Genomic DNA, 24,780 nt, shown 5'->3' on the forward strand with positions numbered 1-24,780 from the left:
CCAGCCCAATTCCTCCTACAACTTTAGGGACTATGAAAGCTATTGTGAATGTTACCAACTGTATATAGCCCTGAGGTACAACTCGTTTTAAATAATTTCAATACTATTTACTTAGGCCAATATTGAAAACGGCATTCATAAAATCCCAAAACCTTGTTTGTAGGAACAAAAAGTAGAGAAGAAAAGAAATGGTGATCTCTATGCCTGCCATAAGCTTCTGAAGGCTTGCTTTTCTGGAGGACATTTCTCTGTAAATGCTAATGCACTGAGATCTGGCCTATGTGTCCACAGGCTAAGAATGAAAAAGCTGGAGAAAATTGCTTATAAGAAATTCCTCTTTCCCTTCTTTTCCCAGTTCCTTGGACTTAGCCAAATACAATATTTATGCACAAAGTAATGTTTCACCTTGGCCTTCCTCTTCAGCATTTCAAAATAACCTTCAAAAACCTTGTTTTGCAAGTAGACCTTTGTTGCCCATATCTTGGCCCTGACAATAAACGTGTATGAAAACATGCTAAATTCATGGAATAGATGTATTACCAATAAAATTTATGTTTTGAAATGATCATAAAACAAAAATGATCAAACAATAGAATCTACTTCAATGTAGAGATATACAATTAGGAGAAGTGAAATGGAAATGCAAAAAATATGCCTGTCTTATTCTTGTTCAGCTTAATATATTTAATTGTATTTCATAAAATTATTATAAACTAATAATATAATACTATAATTATAATATAAATGCTCATATCTGATTACAAGTGTGGACTGAAATTGCAAGAAATAAATAAATAAATTCTAAGTTCTAATAATTTGCTGGTTTTATCATGTACCTATGTTGTGCATTCTAAGGCAGATATTTTATGCCTTTTTTTCCCCCTGTGGAATATTTTCAAGACAGAAGTCATATAAGGTGGTTCTGATTATTATTTAATGCACTCAAATAGTTATAACTAGATATAACTAATAAAATTGGATTTAGAAGTATGTGTGAAGAAAGTGCAGGGCCATGTAGTTGTGGACATGGGATACATGAAGTGTAAATGGATGTCTGTGGAAAGGAGATAAAGACCAACCAGATCTCCCATTAATATTTCTGTGGTAGATTTACTTACTGCTGCCTTATCTAACAGAATGTTTGATTAAATGATTTAAATGTTCTTCCAACTTTCATAGTGATTTCTTGTTCTTATTCAGACCAGAAAAAGGAAATGCAGTGTCATCTTAATCTAATTCATACAGCAATGTCCTGGTTACTTTAGTGGAAAGCACTCACTCAATATTAGGAAAATGGTCATCCAAATAGTTCAGGGCATATGAAAATATGCTTTCCATGTCTCTGTTTTTTTATAGTATTTAATCAAAAAGTCATTCATCATTCATCATAATGAATTACAGTTGTCCTCCCTTTCCATCTAGCACTGTTGTCTTGCTTTTTAATGAGAGTCTGTTCAACTTCTAGCTCCTGACCATTATGTTTTTTGAAAAATACAATCTTTCTGGAACATTCTGTTCTTTTCTGGTAGTTTTATGTGTTACCCACACCTCATTTATTTGGCAAACAGTATGCAGAAGGTCTCTGACAAGCCTTTAGTGAAGAATCAGTGGAATATAAAAAAACAGTTCAATACTTCTCAGCATTGGATTTGTGCACCATAGAAACAGATAAAAGTAGAAACATACCACATATAGAATAAGGAAAAGCATTGGAAAAAATAATTAAAAAAAAAGAAAGGAAAAAAAAAAACAGGGGCATCTTGAACAAAACCTAAGCTGAAAAGCATGCTCTCAGCTTCTCATGAACATGAAAAAGAAGTAACACACACATGCGCGCACACACACACACACACACAAAGGCATTCAAAAACTAGTGTTCCTGCAGACCTCTACTCCAATACATATGGAATCTGGTGTTCAATACTGAAAACAAATATGTCTGGCCTGGTTAGCAAATGCCTTTGGAACTTCATGGAAATAATTTACATTTGCTTTGTTACGAATTAGTTCAGGGAAATGAATCTCTCTCTCTCTCAATAAATAAATAAATAAATAAATAAAATAATATATATATATGTAAAGGTAGGATAGAAAAAAATTACTACTTTGTGATGCGACTGCATCATTTACTTTTTGGAATGCACAGTGTTTACACCTGTAATCTTTTCCTTTTGTAGTGTATCTTCAGGCTATCACTGTATCTTGGAAGATGCCAAGTTCTTTAATTAAAAAATCTCCTAACTGAAGAGCATTAATGGCAGTCATTGCAACTGTCAGCAGTTTTTCACTTTACACATGAGGACACACTGTTTGCTAATTGGATTAAGTCTGGTTCTGGCTGTAATATGTGTAAGCAGTAGTTAAAGAAAGAACTGCTATGTCACACTTGGTTTGCAGGTTGGAAGGTGATGAATACAGCTAATAAGAGTAAAAGCACAACCCATGCACATAATTAACTATGCCTTATTTCCTTGATTAAAAATCTGCTTATCAACAATAATGACTTGTCTATACCACAATGTAATATTTTAAGGAAGAGTAGATCCTATATTACCTGGATAAGACACTGCCTAAAATGCTGAGTGAGCCTCTTTCATGAAGCATTGCTGGTAATGTTCAAAGTTTTTGTTTGTATTTATAAGGATTTTGCAGTTTCCTATCTCAGTCTCTTTTTCCCTACACTCAAATGTCAATAAATAGATATCTCAAAATCTGTTTGTATCCATATTAACTCTCATCCCTCATTTTCAGAAGGAACAGCCTCATGAGCATTTAACTCCATCCTTATTGAGCTTGAAGTGAAACACAATATAAACAATGTTTATGATTGTTCAGTGATCAAATACAAGCTTTTTCTGAGCTATGTACAACTTCTGGCACAACAGCATACCTATAGTGTTGGATAATTTCTTGTTTCTTTACAGATCTTAATAAGACATGGATTCAAGGCTTATGTTCAATAGTTTTGCAAAGGAGGACAGTCAAGAACTGATGACTCTGCAGAAGCTTGGAAATTTGATCTAAAGGAAATTCAGTGTAAGTGAACATTGATGATAGAGTAAAAAGAAACAGATGAGAGAGCCTAGAAGCTGCAAAAAGAATTCTGATAAATCATAAAGTGGTTGCTGAATTTCAAGATGGGTTAAGGGATTATAGACAGCAAGTGAATAACTGAGTTTCTGTTGCTATTGTTGTTGTTGCTGTTTTTTGTTTATTTTGTATTTATTTCAGTTGCTCTAATAGCTGAATTCCTGAGGGAGATACGCAGAACATTTATCACATTTATCATTGCAATAGTCCTGTGCTTTCTACTTTGAACACATCTTGGCTTTTTTTTTTTTTAAATGGAAATCTATATTTAAAGGGATTTTAGAAAGTAATCACTGCAAGGCTGCAGTTTGTAATTTTGAATTACATTTTTTTAAAGTGTCCTCTTTCGACAGAATTTTGTCACACATTGTTACTTTCCTTCAAACCTGTCTGTAACTTTTCATATTTGCAAATCATGAAGAACAGTTGAAACAGACCACGATTTTATCTTAGCTCTCTCTTCTTTTCTCCCCATCCTCCAATCATTTACTCTGGGTAATTTCTAAGAAAATCAAATTCTGTTTATTCATGCAAAACTTATTAAGAAATCAACATTTAAAATGATGAGTTTTCAAAATCTCTTACTCAACCTTTGAGTACTGTCAGATTTCAAAGAGAAAAGGAATATGGGACAGGGAGAAGAAAATAAGCATAGAGCTCTTTAGGAATCCAGATAGTTCCTTATAAAGCACAGTTTTCTTCCTTGTGAAATAAATAAATAAATAAATACAATATATTCCTGTTTTGGAGCTAAGATAAAATTATTTACCAGTTTCACTCTTGTGTGTCTTTATGAAATCTCCCACAGCTCACAAAGCATAACCCTTTCCAAAGTACATGTACAGTGTGACCGGCTGACTACTAAAATATAGAAAAAATAAATAAATGTTGTGATGGAACAGGAAGATTCCTTCGGGTGCCAAACATTCAATGCCAAATATTGCTGTTTCTCTTTCTATGTACTTCTGTGTGTGTGTGTGTGATGGAGTTGGAGTGCAGGGAACAATTCAAATCCTCTGCTTAACATAATTTGTTGTTTTTTATAGTATTGATAATTTTTCAATTGGAAATAAATATTCCTAGGGTAAAGACTAAGTGCTTTCTTCCTCTCCTAACAGATTTGTGCTTTCTCTATGAAAAACAACGTCTTTCATATAAACAAGAACAGAAACCACTAATTAGCTTCAATTTTAATTGTTGATCCTCGTTTAACAGTTACTAAATTGAAGTAGTGAGATAAATTGAGACAACAAAATTTAGTTTAAGTAAATTAGATATGATATTACTTCTCCTTATTACCAGTGTGAATAACTAATACGATGTTATCTATAAGTATACTGATGATCATTTATGTTATTTTTAATATAGATATGTATTTTATCATTAAAAGAAAATAAACAAGATTACATTGCTTAAAAAAAATGCTCTCCATTTCAGTTTCAAAAGATTTTCATACCTGAAAATGACGAAGCACAAGAAAGATTCTTAGCATTTTCAGTCATAAATCCAAGAGTTTTGCAATCTTCCTGAGCATTCTTAAATAAAATACTGTCATGCAACTCCTAAAGTGCTTTTATAAATAGGATAAATCTATAAATTGATTTAGTATAAATCTACAATTCTGTGCTTTTTGAATTTGAGTACTAAAGGAAAAAGTCCTTCAGCATAAATACATTTCTTGCATTAATGTTCCGCTTTGCAGAATTTACCTTTAACTGTGTCTTACAATTCCTCTGTTCTTTCTAATGGCAGAAATGCATCACTGTCTTGTAATGTTTCTTGTCAGAGACTGCACAGTGAGCATATTTGCCTTTTTTTTTTCTTTTTTTTTTTACATGAAATCTCAATTTTGATTAAGAAAAAAAACACAGGGAAACACATCAGTTAAAACACAAAAAAAGTAGTAGATATAATTATTTTGCTGCTGGCAATTCTTTCATACAAGAATAACACATTAAAAAAATAAATAAATCAGAAAACAAATTTTTTGTTTTAATTTCCCTTGAAATAGTATGACTTTGTGAAAAAACGCATACAGATTTTACTGCTGATGTAGAACCAGATTTTAAGATGAAAATCCTCACTGAATAAGTATTCAAAACTTTTCTCCTAACTGTTATTCCTATAGCATAGGTATATTCACAGTCCTTTAATAAAAGCTTTTTCTTCATATAAATTCTTAGGCTACAGAGTAACAATATGTATTGATTGAACTGAACGTTTCCTCAGAGGGCACATCAAGATTACTGTTAAGATTTCAGATGAGGAATTGCATTTGTGAAGGTGATGTTTCAACTGTACTTCCTTAGTATCACACCATGGAGCATGCGAATAGGATTTCTTTGTGTGAAGAACCAGGAGGTGAGCTCATTTTTACACCTAACAGCGTAAATATTCTTTAAGCATTTTTATGTTGTGAAAGAGATCAGCATCAATATTCTGCTCTGTACACATGTATTCTGATTTAGAAAAAAAAAAAAAAAGACACCGTGTGCTTTAAATAAGTGGAAAGACAAATAAAACTTTCAAAACATGACTTCAGTGATGTCATAAAGGTTAAAAAAAAAAAAAAAAGAATATCTCATTACATACTGATGTTCATGAAGAATGTCTTTTCATTTACCTAGCTTTGAAGAAAACACTTCTTGTTTTCTAGGCTCAGACATTAAAAACAAACAAACAAACAAACACACTGAGATATTTGATACACAATGGGAGATTTGAATAATTATCAGATCAGAGTATGTGTGACACGACATGTCAAGTGAGTTCTCACATTAGAAAGGAAATGAAACACTGCTGTTCTCATTGATGTGTGGTGTATTGAGGTGAGATCTTGCAACCCTTATGGGCAATATCCTACTAAATTAGCTACAGTATTGCGCCTAATGGGCCTACTGCTCCAGAAAATGCTAGCCACTTTAGCAACTGTAACAATATCAGAAAAGGGAAAGGGAAATGATTTTATCCTCCCATTTGCTGAGCAAGCTATATCACTTAGGAGAGCTTTCAAGAAATGTGAATGCTAGAATTTTCACAAAATATCTATTTTGAGCAGGAGATGTTTTTAGTGTCTTTCATTCCGCTTTCATAAAACAGCCTGGTAAAATACACTCTTTACTCAGAAAGAAAGCACTTTTTATTTCAAACAATATATCAAAAAGTATAAAACAAGATTAATTGCTCAGTAGCCAATTGTATGTTCAGGAGAGGTTTGGATGGATAATTTCAAGATGATGCTATAAAACAATGAACTGAGGTGAAAAACATAAGTATTTCCAAAGACAAATTTGGACAGAGTATTAATGCCACTTAACTGTTTTCTTTTTATGTCAGTAAAAATTACCAATAGCCTTATGAAAGCACAAATGATATGGACCAGCACAGCTTCTGTAATAGGTCATTGGTTTGTGTTGAATATCTGAAGCAATAAAAAACAACAAAATAATTATGTTCTCTCTCTGGAGATGACAATGAATACACCATCTTAGAGAATTATGAGGTGGTAAAGCAAAACTGTTAGGTAATAATATAATTAAGGAAAAAAATATACTGAGTATCTCAAAAACAAAGAAAAAAACAAAACAAAAAAAAATGAAAACAGAAAAACACAACGACTAAACAAATGAAAAAATGAAACAAAATCCAAAACTGACTGGGCAATCCAAACCATAATTCACTAGTGCATTATTCCATTTATCTACTGGATATTACAAGTTTCTATGGTAATCTCTCTTCATGGAAACTTTGTCTAGTGTCTTACAAGTCTACTAGATGCCCAGGATGTCTGGGCATCGTGACAATGGAATGAAACAAGAAATCAAGAGCTCTAAGTGCCATTTTGAAGTATTTAAAAATAAATATACAGCAGTAATAGCAGTAGCAACAATTAATAATCCAGTATTTAACAGGAAAGAAAAAAAAAAAAAAAGCTTAAGAGCTTATTTCTTGAGCTGGCTACTATTATTTTTAATAGATATATATGTTAGTAGAAATAAAAAAATAACTTGATGGTTTCAAAACAATGTATGTAAATATATGTAGTCAATCAGTCATGATTGTAGCAGAAGGAAATACTTTCACTGTGTGGAAATTATTGCTGGAATCAAAGTAAAAATACCAGAGTGTATATAGGTTTGAGTTTGGATTTAGATTCCTGATTTGATCCTAACTTCACAAGGGAGATGTTATGCAAGACAGTTCAAAAAAATTTTGTAACTGTATCTAAGTCACATGACACTGTTCAAGTAGCTGAAATGAATACAAGCAAAAATATGAAAAAAAAAAACAAAACAAAACACCCAACAACTGGTATCTTAGGTCATTAAATATTTTTTCTGATTATATTCATCGTCAGCTGCCATTCGTATCTGTTTTTACCAAGTCCCTCCAAAGTTCAGGTTCCCAGGTAATCTATACTCAATACAGTACTCTATACTTCACTTACTATACTATCCTCCTTTTTATTAGTTAACTTTTAAAATAAGTAAGTAGTATATTTGGAATGAATAGAACATGTAAAGTATATAAAGTATATTAAAGCTGTTAGGATGTTTATTACTACAGCACAGCATTTCACGGTATAACTGATTAAATGCATTTTTCAAAGATTTTCTTTTTTTTTTTTTTTTTTCAAAATAGCTCATATAACTCTTGCAATGATGCTAACTGAATTCATAACGTTTGGATACTTAAAACAAAGAAAAGCAAGTCCTTTTAAGTTTTAAACCTTAAATATTCATCATAAATTATATAATATACATAGTGTATTGTAAATTATATTTATTCTAATTTAAAAAATGTATTCAGCAGATATCTTTGTAGATGTCATACACAAAGAAAATTCTGAAATTTTTTAGTAGTCTGATTACCATATGATTTAATGAACACTAACTTTCTTTGGATGAAAAATACTATTTTAGAAATAACTATATTTTCAAGATTGCATTTCAAATCACATTTGCAATATATTCTTTCTCTATGCATGAAGTTCAGAATGGCCCACAATAAATGTATACAGCATGAGGAATACTCAAGAGACGCTTATCATAGTTTACTGCAACCAGGACTAGTGAGTCTTGACTCCCATGTCAAAGCAGGGACAGGGGTTTCTTATTAGTTTAGCTGCCAGACCCACTGTTTTCATTCAGAATATAAACTCCAGTTGACTATAAATGAGTGAGTTCAAAACCCTTGTGGGTAAATAAGGACAAATGGATAAGAATGCCTCTCCTGTAAAATGTGAGCATACTGTTTTCTTGCCAAGGCAGGCAAGAACTCATAAAACCTTTCTGTATTTTAATGACTCTTTGCAGTCCCTGACTACTCCAGCAGTTTCTTAAAAGTCTATTTTAATAACGAAGGTGATTTGAATGTTAAAGAGTGATTTGATTACAAGACCTTTATTTTGGTATGTTGTTTTTGCTGTATCTTGTGCAAGTTTATTTATTTGAAAATCTGGAGGAGATTTATAGGTACTTCTAGAAATCTCCATAATTAAAAATCTTCAATGGGATCATGCTTTAGAAGCGTCCTGTATGTATATGCTAATATTTCTTATTGATTATGTGAATATAGAATAACACAAGTTCAGCAAAATATAAATGGCCTACAAAACTGCCCCAGCAGCAATTAATGAAGCACAAATTATCAGAAAGGGTACTCTGAGGTTCTGAGGAATGGGTTAATTCACTGTGACAGTGAATTCACTGACAGTATATTCTGTATGTCTAACAGAAATCACGATAGTATTTTCACTACAAAGGTAGAAAAAAATTGCTTTAAGATGGATTACAAATCTTCCATTTTCCTCAGTGACCCTTTTACGGTTTTAATAGAATAAATCTTTAACATAGGATACAAGGTAGGAAACTTCCTCTTGAGAGAAAAGATCATGTACACGAATTCACTTTTCACAGTTATTCAAAAGATTTGACTTAATAACTATTTGATTAACCATGTACAGAATCCAGTTCAGGAAGACCAGGCTATCCAGTATTACTGATAGAATCAACAGGTTGCTATGCTCTTTCTGAATCTGAAATATTTGGCTAATTCCTCATTTTAGACCACATTTTTCAGTTACACCATGCAGAGACAAACTAACAAGTATGTTTTATGCTCTCTAAAAAATATTCAGCAGCTTGTACTTTAAGAATTCAAATATGATACATACATTTTGTATATACATGAGGAAATATTTGTGAATTTTCCATGCAGAATATGTGTACCCTATATATAGGTATACACACATATATATGTATATGCATGCAAAGACATGGAATACATTTGAAATTTATATAAGTTTTATATCTCTTTAAACATATATGTCCAGGATTCTAGCACTTCTTTGAAATAATATATCTGGGAAGTAATTCTCTAACTTCAATTAACATATTTTCCAAGCTTCTCAGATGAGTTGTTTGTGTCAGATGAGTGGTTTGTGCCATATAATTTACAACAATATAAGGAAGTATGATACAAAGAGTCCAGGAAAATTTTGCTAACTTGCTGTAGATTAGAAAAGCTGCTACATCTGTAAACTTTTTATGCTTTAATAAAAATTAAAATCTCTTAAGTACTGAAAAATATAAATTTAAACATATTAACAACATGTAGAATTCTTCCAAAAGTAGCAAATTTTATAAATAAATGATTATGGCCTCTTAATGAAAAATTCCAGGAAAATGTATTTCACTCAGAATTCTGGCACTGAACATGTAGACAACTTTTTGATTCCCTTTAAAATGGAAATTTCTTCTTAGAGTGTTAATGTATTGGAACAGACTGACCATGGAAGAAATGGAGTCACCATCCCTGGAATTTTTGAAGAAACATGCAGACATGGCACTTAGGAACATTTAGGGAATGTTTAGGGAATGTGGTGATGATGGACTGATGGTTGGACTAGATGATCTTAGTGAGCTTTCCAGTAGTCTTAAAGATTCTATGATTATTCTGATATCTTATGTCTTTTGGTGTCTTCCTCTCAAACTTATAATTCACATATGGCAGTACTTGCCTGACAGTCTTGTTTTCCAGTGTCATTTATAATAAAAGAGAGGCAATGGTCCATGAGTGTCCACTCATTTTTATGTGCTACATAAAATTGGATCCTCTGCCATTTTGTGTGTATGTATTGGATGCATTTTCAGAGAGTATACCTGGATGCAAAATAAGCATCAGACAAACTTATAAGAATGATTATTGGAACATTCCTGAGATGGTAACTAAACTTTTTGCATACTCTACTGAACATCCAGGAACAGTAAATCTGTTAAATCCACTGAATCAGATGTACAAAGTGACGTAATGTGTGTGGAATTTGCAATTCAGGATCTGTGGTTTTATAAACACTCACTGAGTTACTCTGACTTAAAGCATAAAGAGGAAAATAAAATCCTGTCATTAAACTCTCAAGGTAGTAACAGTATTTGTGACCTCATAACTAAAGTACTAAAATCTCTAGCTTCTGTGTAGCAAAGGTTTTTGCAAGCTAAATTAATTCACATTGATAGAAATACACACTTCACCCACAACAGACCACATCTTCAACTTTTAAACTTGTGGTATTTTCCAAACTATAGCTAGTTACTTCCAATGATGGATAAGGGAGGTGACTGTCCCTCTCTACTCTGCCCTTGTGAGGCCCCATCTGGAGTACTTCATCCAGGTCTGGGGATCCCAGTACAGGAAGAATGTGGAGCTGTTGGAGAGGATCCAGAGAAGAGTCGTGAAGATGATCAGAGGGATGGAGCACGTCTCCTATGAAGACAGATCCACATCTGTCTTGTTCATCCTGGAGAAGAGAAGGCTGCAGGGACAGTATTCCAGTATTCAAAAGGGGATTATAAACAGAAGGGGAATCAAGTTTCTACTTGGGTAGATAGTGATAAGACAAGAGGGAATGGTTTGAATCTCAATGAGGGAATGTTTAGATTAGATATCAGGGGGAAGTTCTTTATAAAGGCAAAATTCACAGTAAGTGCTTCATGTATTCAGTATGGGTGTTACCTCTGAATACAAGGAACTCTGCAGTGAAAATCAGTTCCTAAAAAGAAATCCTCATACCTTCTAGACTGTATTCTAACTCATCTTTTAAGAAGCCTAAGTACCTGAGACATCTCTGAGGCCTGAATTTCTGTAAAAAGCAAACAATGTCCATGACTCCTACTTTTATATCATTTCTTTTCTTACTTTTCTTTAGGACAAAATCACCTACAGCTGCAGGTGTTTCAAAAAACTGAGAAAGATTTAACCATGTCAAACTGAAGTTTCCGTGATGTATTCTGATATTGTGTACTATTTAAAAAAGAAAGCAAAGCAAAGCAAGAGAACAGCAACATACATACAAACAAACAAACAAACAAAAACATTTCACTAATGAGAAGGAATGGTAACTGCCTCATTTATGCCAATGAAATTCTTTTTATGTTGGCTCGACAGCTTAGATTCAGATCTTGCATTTGTACTACTACTACTTACAGGTGAATCAGATTTGCAAAATGAAATAGGATTTCAAGCAGTTTGAAGAGATCTGCATTGTTTCTTTTAAAATTGTTTTTCTTGTGTAGAAAATGGAATTTCAGACTAGGGATGAATCAACAGGGAAATACGTCATTCTTTGAGAGAATTAAGTCAACAAGGAATGACTGGTGTTTTAGGACATATGATATTTGAGAAGTCACTTGCTAATACCCTACTGTGATATTTCTTTTGTAGTAAGAACCTAAAGTAACTTGTGATTGCCACTGTTTCTGCTACCTAGTTTCCCATCTACCTGCAGTACCTTTCCATTAGAAATGTTTTCCTTCCTGTCTCTTTCTTTCTTTCCTTCTTCTCTATTCTCTTTCTCTTTTTCTTCCTCTTTTCATTTTTTCATGCTTTTTTTTCTTTTTCTTTTACATTTAAATATAGAAAATTCTTGATGATAATATTTTTGCATTAATATATAATTTATTGAATGTATAATTTGCCAGACTTGCTGGGAAGAGCTCTTTCACAGCAATTACTGTACAGATGTGAGGATCTGACAGATCTTGCTCAACTAAGTTGGACAGTTAGATATGAAAGAAAGATATTTCCACAGAAAGACATCCTGTGGAAAGACAGTAAAATTCAGAAACTGTTTAAAAAATATTTTATAGTCATGCAAATTAGCTCTTCATTTTTTTTTTTCTCATCTGAAGAAGCAGATTAAAGTTTTTTTGTTTTACAAGTTACTTATAAGTATATATGTGACTCAGATTTGCATAATTATGTAGAGCCCAGTTAATTTTGCATGTTTTCTTTTCCTTACATTATCAGAGGAAAATTTGATTAGATTCCAGGTGAATCATTAAGAAGATCAAAATATATCTTACATCTTTAAAGATTACTGTTACTGGGTAGTAATAAAACTCTTACTAAGTCTTAATAAATCTTAATCTTAATAAGTCTGTCTTAAGCAAAAAGTTCTATGAAATTCATAGAATTCATTGACATATGTTCTCTAAACACTAATATTTTAGTATGTCATGAGGTAGATTACATCCTGGAATTCTACTGTGGAAGCCCTGTTAGAATGCATCAGAACAGGTACATTTGATCTGCACTACTTCTTCATGCAGATGAACTGGAATCACGTAAATTCAATTTGACAAGTTCACCTTCTACTTGGCTTGAATAATCATTTTGTATATATTCTTCTTGATGGACTCTCATGTCTTGCAGATTTTTTTGGCAAATGAATAACTTTTAAAGTGTAACAATTGTTACATGCCTGTAGGGATGATTTAGATTTATTTTCTTCCCACTTGATTCTGACTCAAAGTAAAATTACAAGTAGGTGGAATGAAATGCAACAGAAGTACTATCTTTATTGTATGGAACATAAAAAAATAAAATAAAATAAAATAAATAAAAATGAAGGGACCTAAAAGAGATTTGGTTCTTTAGTAAGCACTAAGAAAGGCTTATTTTTTTTGTTAGTGAATCATGTAGATAAACATCAGGGACTGGAGATAACTATTTAAACTAAATTGCAGTTATAGCACCAGAGTAAGCAAAAAGAGTCAGTGAGTAAACTGATACTTAAAGTCATAAACAGAACTCTGCTGGAGTATGACCTGCACCCACCGAAAACTATTTAACAGTATTCAGCATCCTCAAAAGTAAAAAAAAGTAAGTATCTACATCTGATCTGACCTCTGTAATGCACCCTGCAGCTGAACCTGAGAAACAACTTGTCCTGGTCATCTCACCTAGAAAGGAAAGAAGAGAATGAGGAAGGCTGCTCAGTACCAGAGCCATCACAAGTATGGGAGAAGGAGGCAGAGATTATAAATAAGTCAGTAACCACACGATGTCCATACCTACGAGAGCTGAAAGATATGCAAAAATATTTCAGCTGGGATAATGTGGCTGATAGCCTGGATTCAGTGTGAACTTAAAGTCAGGCAGCTGAGCTCCCTCTCTAGGGAAGGGGGAGTCTTCTCTGAAGATATTCAAACTCACTGGACACTATCTTTTGAAACCTACTCAGGGAAATCTGCTTTAGCAGAGAGTTTAGACTAGATGATCTCCAGAGGTGCCTTGCGTCTCCAACGGTTTTGTGAATCTGTGATTCTGTGAACTATTTAGAATACTAAAAGCATAAAACATTTTTCCAGAAAAGAGATGATTTTAATTTGCTTTAAAAACAGCATATATTTGGTGCATGAAAAAGTTATGCAAGGTTAATACCAGACTTATGTGTGAAGGTCGTGAGACTGTGTCTCCACCAAAGAGCAGGAGATTCATTTTGTTCCTAGAAACATCTTTATTTGTATTTTTTATAAATGAAAGTTTTAAAGAGGTTCCATTAAATGAGGTAATGATCAGTCTTTACCATTCTAGCCACAGATCTGCCTACATTTCCAGTGTTTCTTAATCTTAAGTAATTTTTTCTCCATAATAAATTTTCAGCCTTGATAGTGCATATCAGAGAAAAAATAAAATTAGTCTGACTTTGTTCTGATAGAAGTCTATAGACAAATTTATAGGCAATACTATTAAACATAGTACATACACTTCTATTAAAAATTGTTGCCTTTTCAAAAACATGGATTTATAGAATTTGTCTTCAAAATAGTCATTGGTATAGAAACTAGTTAGACTGCATTTTGGTTGCTGAACAGTTATGAACCTAGACTTTCAGTTTCATGGCTCTGTTCTCAAGGTGAGAAAAGTGAAAGGAAGTATTCTCAAGATTTGTGAATATATAAAGACAAGACTCAAAAAAATAAGTAAACATAATGAATAACCATAGTGGTTAGGTAAAACTGGACAAAAAACCATAGTATTCAGTTTAATACTCTGGGTTGAAAAGGTGCTCACTCACTCTGTTTACAGTACCAGTAACGACAAGGTAGCTGTAGATATCCACACATCATTTCTGCATCAAAGCACTCCCCTTGAGCAGTGCTCAGAAGGAAATAGGAAAAAACATTTGTTTATTCTCACTGCCACTCTCAGGAGTTTGGTTTTTTTTTTTTTTCACTTGTCAAAATTTTTCATTTTGTTTTCATATTTTCACTGACTAACACTGTCTCCACTCTTCTTTTTTGCTTTTGTCTTCTCCCCTTTTCTAGCCCCAAAGAATCCATACTTGCTAGTATCATAATTTCAAATCTTTCCTGAATCTTAAAACCCTTGTCAGAGGTTTAGACTCTAACATTACTACAGTAATGCTGATGAACTCTGCTGCAAGTTTAAAAGGAAATAAATATTTGCAGCACAGATAAAACAAGTTTCCCAAAGTGTCCATTAAGAAAAATATGGATATCTCTGGGTAATGCAGGAAGCTATTTAAATAAGGGTGTTAAGAAAAAAGTAAGAAATTAAAACATCGGATAATTTAAGCTTGAGAAATTAAAATATCATTGTTAAAAGATGTCCTTAAGGTCTGACATCAACAAAACAGGGACTAGCTGACCTGGTGTTTTCTCCATGATAGTGATTTTATAGTATTCTATTGAAATGGAAATGCATGCATGACAGTAAACAACTTTTATGACTTTCTGTGTTCAAGATCCTGAAACAATTATTTTTTAAGTTTCATGTTTGGAATCTGATATGATGACGATATATCCTGATAGCTTTGGGAGAAAGCTTTTATCTTCATGCTTATTTTGAAACTGGTATATGTTGGTGTGCTTTAACAAATGGCTGGGCAGCAATAATGGTCTCATAGGCATGCACACTTGAAGTCAGAGCCAAATAAAAATTAATTTTTCCTAGAAAGGAAGATATTTTGTGTTAAATCCTTATTGTCTTTTCTCCTATAAGTTCTATACTTGCATTATAATTTGAAAATGCTAAATTTTCACCTTGCATAACTATTTGCTTTTATGGTATCTACACTATTAAGCCTCTTACAGTAAATTTCGATTTATCACAATAACTAAAATCAAAGGTTCATATTCTTCTCACTGTCATACCTAAATCTATCCCTTTATGTCACTGATGCCTTTAGCCACTATCCCCATCTGCTTCTGCCAGACAGGGCCACAAGGGCCACCTGGAAACTTCCCAACCAACTTATTAGCATGTGCTTTGTATATGTAGTTGAAGATTGTGGTTTCTTGAGGAAAATATTATATTCCTCACAGCTTAAAGGAGGAGATGGGACATCACTGAGACAGACACAGGAAAAACAAGCAAACAAACGAATGAAACCCACAAATGGAACAGAAAGATTAGGGAATTTAAAATTAAACCTTCCAAAAAGATGAGCACATATCCTTTTCTTAGCACCAGTGGACAGCACGCAGTATGACGTTATTGAGTACTCTGCTGTTGGTTTGAAAATGTGGTTATTATTTTTGAGATGTGGCACCATGCGCTGATAGTGGATTTCTGAGCCACTGTCTGAGTTAATAATAGGTTCTCAACTAAACACTTTGATGAATGTTTAATAAATTAACTGTCACTGTAATCATACATTTTATCAGTCCTCAGGTTGTGTGAGAATTATTTTCTGGAAATGCTCTGTTTTCTAAAGTAAGAAAACTGATTGTCAAAGTGCTATTTTAGTGTGCAAGTTATATTAATGCTTTCCTTCTTCTTTTACATTTTAAGTTTTTCTGTATATTATCTTGTCATATATTAATGTGGCAAATATAAATCCGGAATCAAAAACTGTTTATTGATAAAAAACTACTTGATGTACTCTGCACATTAAAATTAATTTAAATAAATTAAATTAAATTTAAATAAAATTTGTTTAAATTAAAAAAAAAAAAAAAAAAAAAAAAGCAGAAGAGACCTTAAAATGAAAAGAGACCATCGTATCATGGGTAGGATATAAGAATAGTTTAGATCTGCTGAACACCATGAATACTTTATGGTTGATTAGATTAAACTTCTGAAACCCACATTATTTTACATTCTGTGAAAATAAAGTCTTCAGCTGTCCTCAAATTCTTACTTTTACTTGTGCTCCTCTTGTGAACAATACAAAACACACCAGTTACTATATGGCCTGCTAATACTATAAAACATCATAATTTATGTTATTTTGCTTATAAAAGAATACTTTTTCTTCAATTTCTTTAAGGAAAACATGTTTAAATTGCCTGGATAGGTGGCATTTCAATTAAAAGACTCCCATACTGCAACATACAGATTAAGAAGATGTTTAACAGCAACAGTTGTTTGTGTGGAAGTAACCTGAGTAAACCAGCAGAAATTCTTAATTCACAATACTATCAGGAAAGATGTAAACTATCCAAATCTACTTGAAGCAAACATAAGTCTCTATGAAAACAAGCCACAGATGAACTTGATCTTTTGTGTTTCAATTTTTAGAAATGTTCTGTAGTGTTTTAGAATCTCTTCTTTATAGTTAGGTCAGCAGTATGATGTGAGAAAAAAATCCTTTTGCAACTGGTACTTTGAGTTTGTTGAGATAGCTTTTCATAGTTTAATGAAAAGAAAGAATTGAAATAGTTTGAAGCATAGTTATTTGGGTATCCAATACATTATCTCCTTCTATAGTCATAAATTGAAGACTGAATGAGCCAGGAAAAAAACTAATGAAACTCATTTTGAGAGGAAAGTAACTAGGCTTTCAAAGCACGGCTAATAAGTTGAGGGAGATGATCCTCTCTATTCAGCACTGATGAGGCCACACCTGGAGTGCTTTATCCACTTCTGGGGCTCCCCAGTACAAGAGAGACATGGAACTACTGAAGAGAATCCAACAAAAGGCCACAAAGATGAAGAGGCTGAAGCAATCCTTATATGAGAAGAGGCTGAGAGAGCTGAGACCGTTCAGCTTGGCTCAGGAGTGATTTCATTACTGTCTCTGAATATCAGAAGGGAGAGTACAATGAGCCAGGAAGCAGGCTCTTTTCAGTCATGCCCAGTGCCAGAGGTCCCTTCCAATCTGAATTAGAAACTGTTATCCATGGTCTACCATGGGAAAATTGTAAATAATTTCGGAGGTACTGATGATGAAAACATTGCAACAACAGAATTACATAAATTACATTACTTGGGAAAGGAACCTTTGTTTTTATTCTTCATAATTATTTGCTTTAACCACCAACAATAATCAGACTTTTTTTTTTTTTTTTTTTTTTTTTTTTCCAGAATCTTGATGCCTTTATTTTGAACCTCACAGCAAACTAATGTTATTTCTGAAGCTGGGTGTGTTGAAGTGTTCAAGTCCAGGTTGGTTGCCTTGTTCAGCTTGATCTTCTGCCTGATTTAGTGTGTGGAAGCCCTGTTCACAGAAGGGGAGTTAGAACTGGATAGCTTTTAAGGAGCCTTCCAATCTAGACATTCTATGAGTCTCCTGGAGAAACTGGTTGCCTTATATGAATATAATCACTTCCCTAGCTTTGAACTACATGCTACGGTTCAATCTGTTTTATACTTAGCTGAATCAACAAAGAAGATATTAAATCATATACTTTCATATCCTGCAGTACTTGGACTCCACACAGCTTAAAAATTGCTTTCAACTATAGTATTAACTCAAAATATTGCATTCAGCATTCATTACTGTAGAGGTTTTGTTTTATACCCAAACTGTATCACTGTGCTTAGGGATTTTTCTTTCTTCTCCCAAAAAATTTGAAGTCAGTTTTAATGTTCCCAGAAGACTGCAAGTTACACACAGGATGCACAATGTTAGCAAGATGTACCTTTGAGGACAAATGAAGACCTGAGCTGAGATGTTCAGTTATTTCACAGGGATTTACAAAAGGTATCAAGAGTAGATTCTGGGAGAGGAGATGCTACCTCTGTGCTAGAATAGACATTTTGCTTTTCTCCTAGGAAAAAGAACATAAATTTTGAAGAAGAAATTAAAGCAACTGTTGTTACTGAAAGCTTTAAAAACAAAGTGGTGTTTAAAATGATATTCCCTTTTTGTAAGTATACTAATCAAGCGAGTTATAGAGTTATATTTTGTAAGTATACTAATCAATCCCTGGCCCTGGGCTTCTATCATTATGTTAGACAGGATTTGTTACTTATCCAGGTAATTCATTTCCATTATTCACCCCTGCTGATAAGAAGGGAAAAAAATAAATAAATAAATAAAAATAATTCTTGCTGCTTGATATTCTGAAATTCTAAATGCTTGCTGTGAACATCTAAGGACAAAAATATGACAACCAGACAAGGAACAAGAGCTGGAGGTTTGGTTATGAACATTTAAAATGTCCATACCTAATCTATATTGGAGTCACTCATACAAACACTTAAGAACATTCTCCTTTGTCAGAAGCAACTGCAGCTGGGGAAGAAAGTGAATATGCTCATTGCCATGCATATTGGTTCTAGTGTTCTACAGTTCTCCAGAGTTTCTGCTAGCTGTCCTTGATGCTATTTATAGTGTTGACCTAAAACTTTTCAGACATTTCTTTTTATTTTACAGAGCACAATTAAAACTACATCATCATGGTTAAATGCTTGTTGTGCTCTACTTATCCTCCTGGGAGAATTTTAAAGTTGTTAAAAGACTTTTAAGATAGATGTAGAACTGAATGTATTGAAATGCTGAAAAATGAGTAATTATAAATTAAACAAATATAAATCTTTGAAAAAGATTCAAGTGTTTCAATATTTATTGGTTCTGAGGCCAGACCAAATGTTACTGTATAATATCTTCTCACAATATCAAAAACAGATTTCTGAACAGCTTTCCTAACAGGACATGATAACACCCTCAGATATGTATGGACATGTACACACTCCATATGTGTATTTTTGTTCCCAAAATTTTTGCTATGTACCAGTGAGAATCACCAGATGAAATCAAATGGTATTTACCAAACTATGGTAATCCACCCAAGAGAACAAGGTGTTAAAAATGTTTTGTGAGTATTTTATTACTTTTTTTTTTTTGTTTTTTAATGAAAGTTGTGAAATAGCTATTTATGGTAGTAATTTTCCAATTTGTTTAAGATAAAAATCTTCCTCCAGCTGGCACTTGTCATAGGACCACAGAACAAACTTGTGAATCTATTGCTCACAACTGACAATTGTGAAGATGTATAAAGATAATTTTAGCTATTCCTTGTCAAATGTGGACATGTAAAATGTGATAAGTTACTAGCAGGTGATCCAGGACTAGACTAAACTTAGCCATGGCACTTTAAGTCAATCTAACTCAGTTATCCTGAAACTTTTTCCAGGAAAAAAAACACCTTAGTTTAACAGGCAATTTTAAGGGTAACTGAAATGCTGAGCATTTAGTAAATGAAATTAAAATATTTTTACACAAATCCTTCAGAATTTTATTTTAATGTATAAATTTAATTTTAAAAGGCATTTAAAGCTAAAGAATTCTAATAATTATCGCTCAGAACGTTAAAAGAAGCTAAGGAAAATGAAAGATGAAACAATTTGTTTAAGGGCATAACCAGGAGATAACAGAAAAGTAAAATATAGAGCAATTTTCCTCAGTTCCTCAGCATGAAGTCTTTTTTCTGACCACTTCATGTGGTACCTCTTTACCATACTAACTTCATCAATTCCAACCACAATATTCTCTCTGTTTTTTAAATGTTTTATTATCTATTATTTCACTCCTTCAACACAACTAGCTATAACATAGCATACAAAATATCACTGGTATGTTATTTCATTTTTAAAGGGAAATAGCAATTTGTTTTTTAATTGACTTTGAAAATGTAAGCCCAAATATTTGTTAATTTCTGATGTTCTCATAAAGTGAAAAAATATATTTTTTCAACAATTAAATTATCACGGATTTCCCGGTGATTTAGTTTCTAAGGTAGCTCCTTTTTTCTGTACAGTGTTTCCTATTTTTTTCAGAACAGGATAGATAGAATCTTTGTAGTATATTTTTTATGACTAGCAAAGCTATAATAGTAGTGAAATTTAGTAAAAGTGATTGACGGTGCACATTCAGCATACATATAAGAAGAAATAAGCTCTTTTCTGTCTGACTCATTATCTCCTTACCACAGTAGTACACACGGCTGTATATCTACTATCACATTAATACAAGCTCAAAATCCCTCTTCAATCCAAACTATCTACATACCGTTTGAACACTGGTTCAAATTACAAGTAGATTTTAGCGGTTTTTCCCATTTATGAAATACTAGTAGACAGGAAGTGAGGGAATGGTGTTACATTGCTCCACAGGAGGTTCAGGTTAGATATTAAGAAAAAATTCATTTCCAAAAGAGTGTTTGGACACAGGAAAAGGTCATCCAGTGAGGTGGTGGAGTCACCATTCCTAAAGGTGTTCAAGAAATGTGGTAGATGTGGTACTTAACAACATGGCTTAGTAGCCAAAATCGATGGCAGGTGATTGTACTTTCTTCAACCTTGGTGATTCTATGATTCTATGATTATATTATTCAATGTTTAGTCATGAAATTGAAATTGGATAGAGATCAAGCCTCTGTCCTGTCTCTGTTTTGTTATATTCTCGTCTGTTATTCAGGACTTTGTTGCCAGAGTTGTATTTGAGGAAATATATGTTATATGTTATAAAGTACTGCATACTGGATTCATAGAAAATTAAATGGAATGGTAGAATACTATGAAAAGAAACAATTGAGTGGCTTCTGCTAAAAGGTAATGAATTAGAAATTAGCAGTATCTAGTATTTTTGTGTTACAGGCTTATACAGAGTTCATAATTTCCTTCTGTTTTGGTGTAAGACTAAATGGGAGTGAGGACACTAAAGAGGTTTGGAAAGCAAAGCACTTTAACAACATATATATCCACTTTCACTAAATACACAATGCACCTTTTCCATAAGGGTTGTGGTGCAGTGAGGGACAGAAGTCAGGTGGGTTAGAATGACTTTTCATTACCATGTTCAATGAGAGAGATGATGCAGGCTGAGAAAGAGGGTGAGCACACCAGTGTGGAGGTTCCTCAGTCACTCCTGTAGACTTGGGTCTCCTCAGTTATAAGAAATAGGTATACACATTTTTTCTGATAATTAGTCTTTTAAAATCACACTGATTTTCTTCTGCTTTTGTTGGTGCTCACTGTCTGCTTATTTTTGTACTTTCTGTCAATCACATAGGTTGTTAGCATACTTTAGTTATCTACTTGCTTGAACACAGAAAAATCATTTTGTTTGGGGATGTAGTATTTTTTTCTATTACTGCTACAGAAAAAGTTGGTTAAAGCTCACAGGTATGCTAACAGATATTCTAACTGAGCTTAGCTGATATATCTTCCCACTGGAATCGGAATCTCTGATCACAGTGCCTTAATCTGGATAACAGTGTTCATGTGTGTTCTGACAAAAATAGCATAATTATTACAGAAAGGCCTCCATCAATATCTTGCAAAACGTGGAAAATGCATGTGAGATAAGAATAATGTACACTGACATGCAGACCAAGAGTGAAGGGGATAAATTTTATGAATAAAATGAATATCAAACACACTGCCTAAATAGGTGACTCCGGAGCAGTTCTGATCTTTTATTGGTTGTCCCTGTCACTTTTACCACACTGCAAAAGCCAGAGATATATGTTTTTAAAAGACCTATGAGATTGAAGTGTTTTTCTGGATAGATATTTAGAGGCAAGAGCAAGATACACAGGACACGTCAAAGGGCATTTTATTCCTATTTAAAGACTGAAATTGATTCATGATCTAAATACCACAAAAATAAATAAGTAAATAAATAAATAATGGGATACCTAGCTGTTGTAGGTTCATCACACAAGCAGTGAAGCCCAAGGAAGAAAAGTTGATAGAGTGGACTGTAGTAGTTTGTGAACTTGCAAACTCAAAGACATATTTAGCACAAATAGAGAAATCACAGGCAGTGATTCAGCTTTAGTAGGAAAGACAAAATAACAGTACTCAGATATAACATCCATGATAAATTTCACAGTATTCCCACTGATAGATCTTAACTGTAATGTCTAACAAACAAGGAACAAAAAGTAATAATATGGTTCACAATGATAAAGAAATTGTTTATGAAGGGTTCTGCACGCAGAAAAAGCACATCTGATGGAAAATGTAATGTTGACTAACTAAAGCATATTTCCACCAACCAACTTCTTATTGCTGGGGCAATGTCTGGTTGAAGTGATTTTTTTTTTTTTTTATCCCAAGAGTGGCCACACACACACACATTAGGATGTTAACCTGGAACATTTATGATTCAGCAAAACTGCTATTTGTCATTCACTCTTGCACAACCAGTAAGCAAAGCCATATTTTAAATAATTTTGCAGTTAAACATCTTTTTTCCCAATCAGCCTATTAATTCTCTTCTTAGTTATCTCCATTAATTCTCCTTTAATATCTTTTGCTAGTTGGAGAGGAAAAGACAAACATTTGCTTAGCTGTTGTAATGGTAAGTAAAGCTAGCGAAAAGAAAAACTTTTTTCACAAAAAAGGTGGTAGAGTGAGTTCAGCGAAGCCAAGTTCTGTGAGCAAAGTTGGCTGAAAGATGGAAACTGAGACTAGGTGGAGTAAGCTCTTCAGCAGCTGTGTATCTTCCAAACTTTCCTGTGAAACAGATGCGAATAAACTGAAACATTCTGAAGACTGGAATTTCACATAAGTGAGATAATCCTGAAAAACTGCAATGAAGGGAGGCTTTCCTATATTTTTCTTTGGATTATATTATGGATAAATTGATATTATATTACAATATTTGACATAAACATTTGATTTAACAACGTACCTGAATTTTAATCATTGATTTTGTCTGGACGTACAGATTCCGAAATTCAATATGTACCCAATATACTGTAAAGTAGTTGGAGTTGAGATCTTGACAAATATTATTACTGTTTCCCCTTTTAAATTAAATCAAACAAAAAATATTTATTTGGGCCATTAATATTGAGCTGAGTTTGCAAGTATAGTTGTAACTGTGCAATAGTTGGAAGTTTTTTTGTATTTGACTTCCAATTATTTGAGAGTCTCATTATTCTGATGTGTATAACCAGATTCTGCTTATAATATATGCACAGAATATTCTGTTTTCAATATTTTTTCACAAAAGATTATTTTTTTACAATATATCTATAAACACTTATTCCAGTTCTATTTTACAGCTGATGCGTTACAAAACATTATTTTAATATACACTTTAAAGAAAGATGAAGTCTTTAGGCAGTGATTTAAAAAGCTTATTAACTGCAGAGTTTCTAAAGAAGGTAAGGTAGATTGTAGATTGTAAGAAAAAGAGCTCAGCATTAGTTGTATATGAATTGTATAAGGGTAGGCCCCTGGATAATAATAACTGAATCTTTTCAAACCCAGTTTGGTAGTTAATTTTAGAATTTAAAGCGTAATCATTAAAACATTTTTTTAAGGGATTTCCATTATTGTAATTTTGTAACTATATAAGCAATTTACAAAACTAAACTTCTTCAGCTATTCTCACTGACCGTGTAAGAGCCATTTAAGAATAACTCTTTTGATGTAGTTGTTTGCAATGAATAAGTCTGAAAAAGCATGATCATTTTTTGGACAGGTTATAATACAAAGAATTGGTTCTTGAGTTTTTAATGTCAAAAATCCAAGTGGAATACTTGTCCACTGATGTCAGCCTAGCTATCTCTGTCTGACATTCAAAGTCTAGCTGATCTCACATTATCCAGTGAATTTCTATTTCAGAGAGATTGATGTATTAACATAAGATACAAATTAAAGACATAATCATATAATTATACAAGGAATCATATTAAATTTTTGAAATTATTGATAGTATAAAAAGCGGAGTCTGTTGTTAAGCATACCATTTCCAGTCTACCATGTCTGCATATATAATCAGATCTAACAGGAATGTGCCACATATTTTCAGGACTTTCCATTAATCTATGCAATGAGTTCTGTAAATAGGAAACTGTATTACCTTTCTGCCTCTTTGTGTGGTTTTTCAATATTTTTTGTTAAACTGAGTTTTTTTGTGATTCACTGCTCTAATCAAATTGCATAAATGAAACATCAAAATTTTCATTCATAGTTTCAGTTACTGATCACTGATTGCACATCATCGTATTTCTAAGTAACTTTAATAAATAGTTATTCCCTGATATACAGCACGGATTGTCAAATATATAAGAATAAAACCAAAACATTTTTCATAACTTTTATCCACAATCACAAATAATTTTTTAATTAAAATCTGAAACTAAAAGCTTATTTTTCACTTAGGAAGTGAAGTCTAATGTTCATAAACTCTAGTAAACT

This window comes from Coturnix japonica, chromosome 1 (genome assembly GCF_001577835.2).
Source record: "Coturnix japonica isolate 7356 chromosome 1, Coturnix japonica 2.1, whole genome shotgun sequence".
Taxonomy (NCBI): Eukaryota; Metazoa; Chordata; class Aves; order Galliformes; family Phasianidae; genus Coturnix; species Coturnix japonica.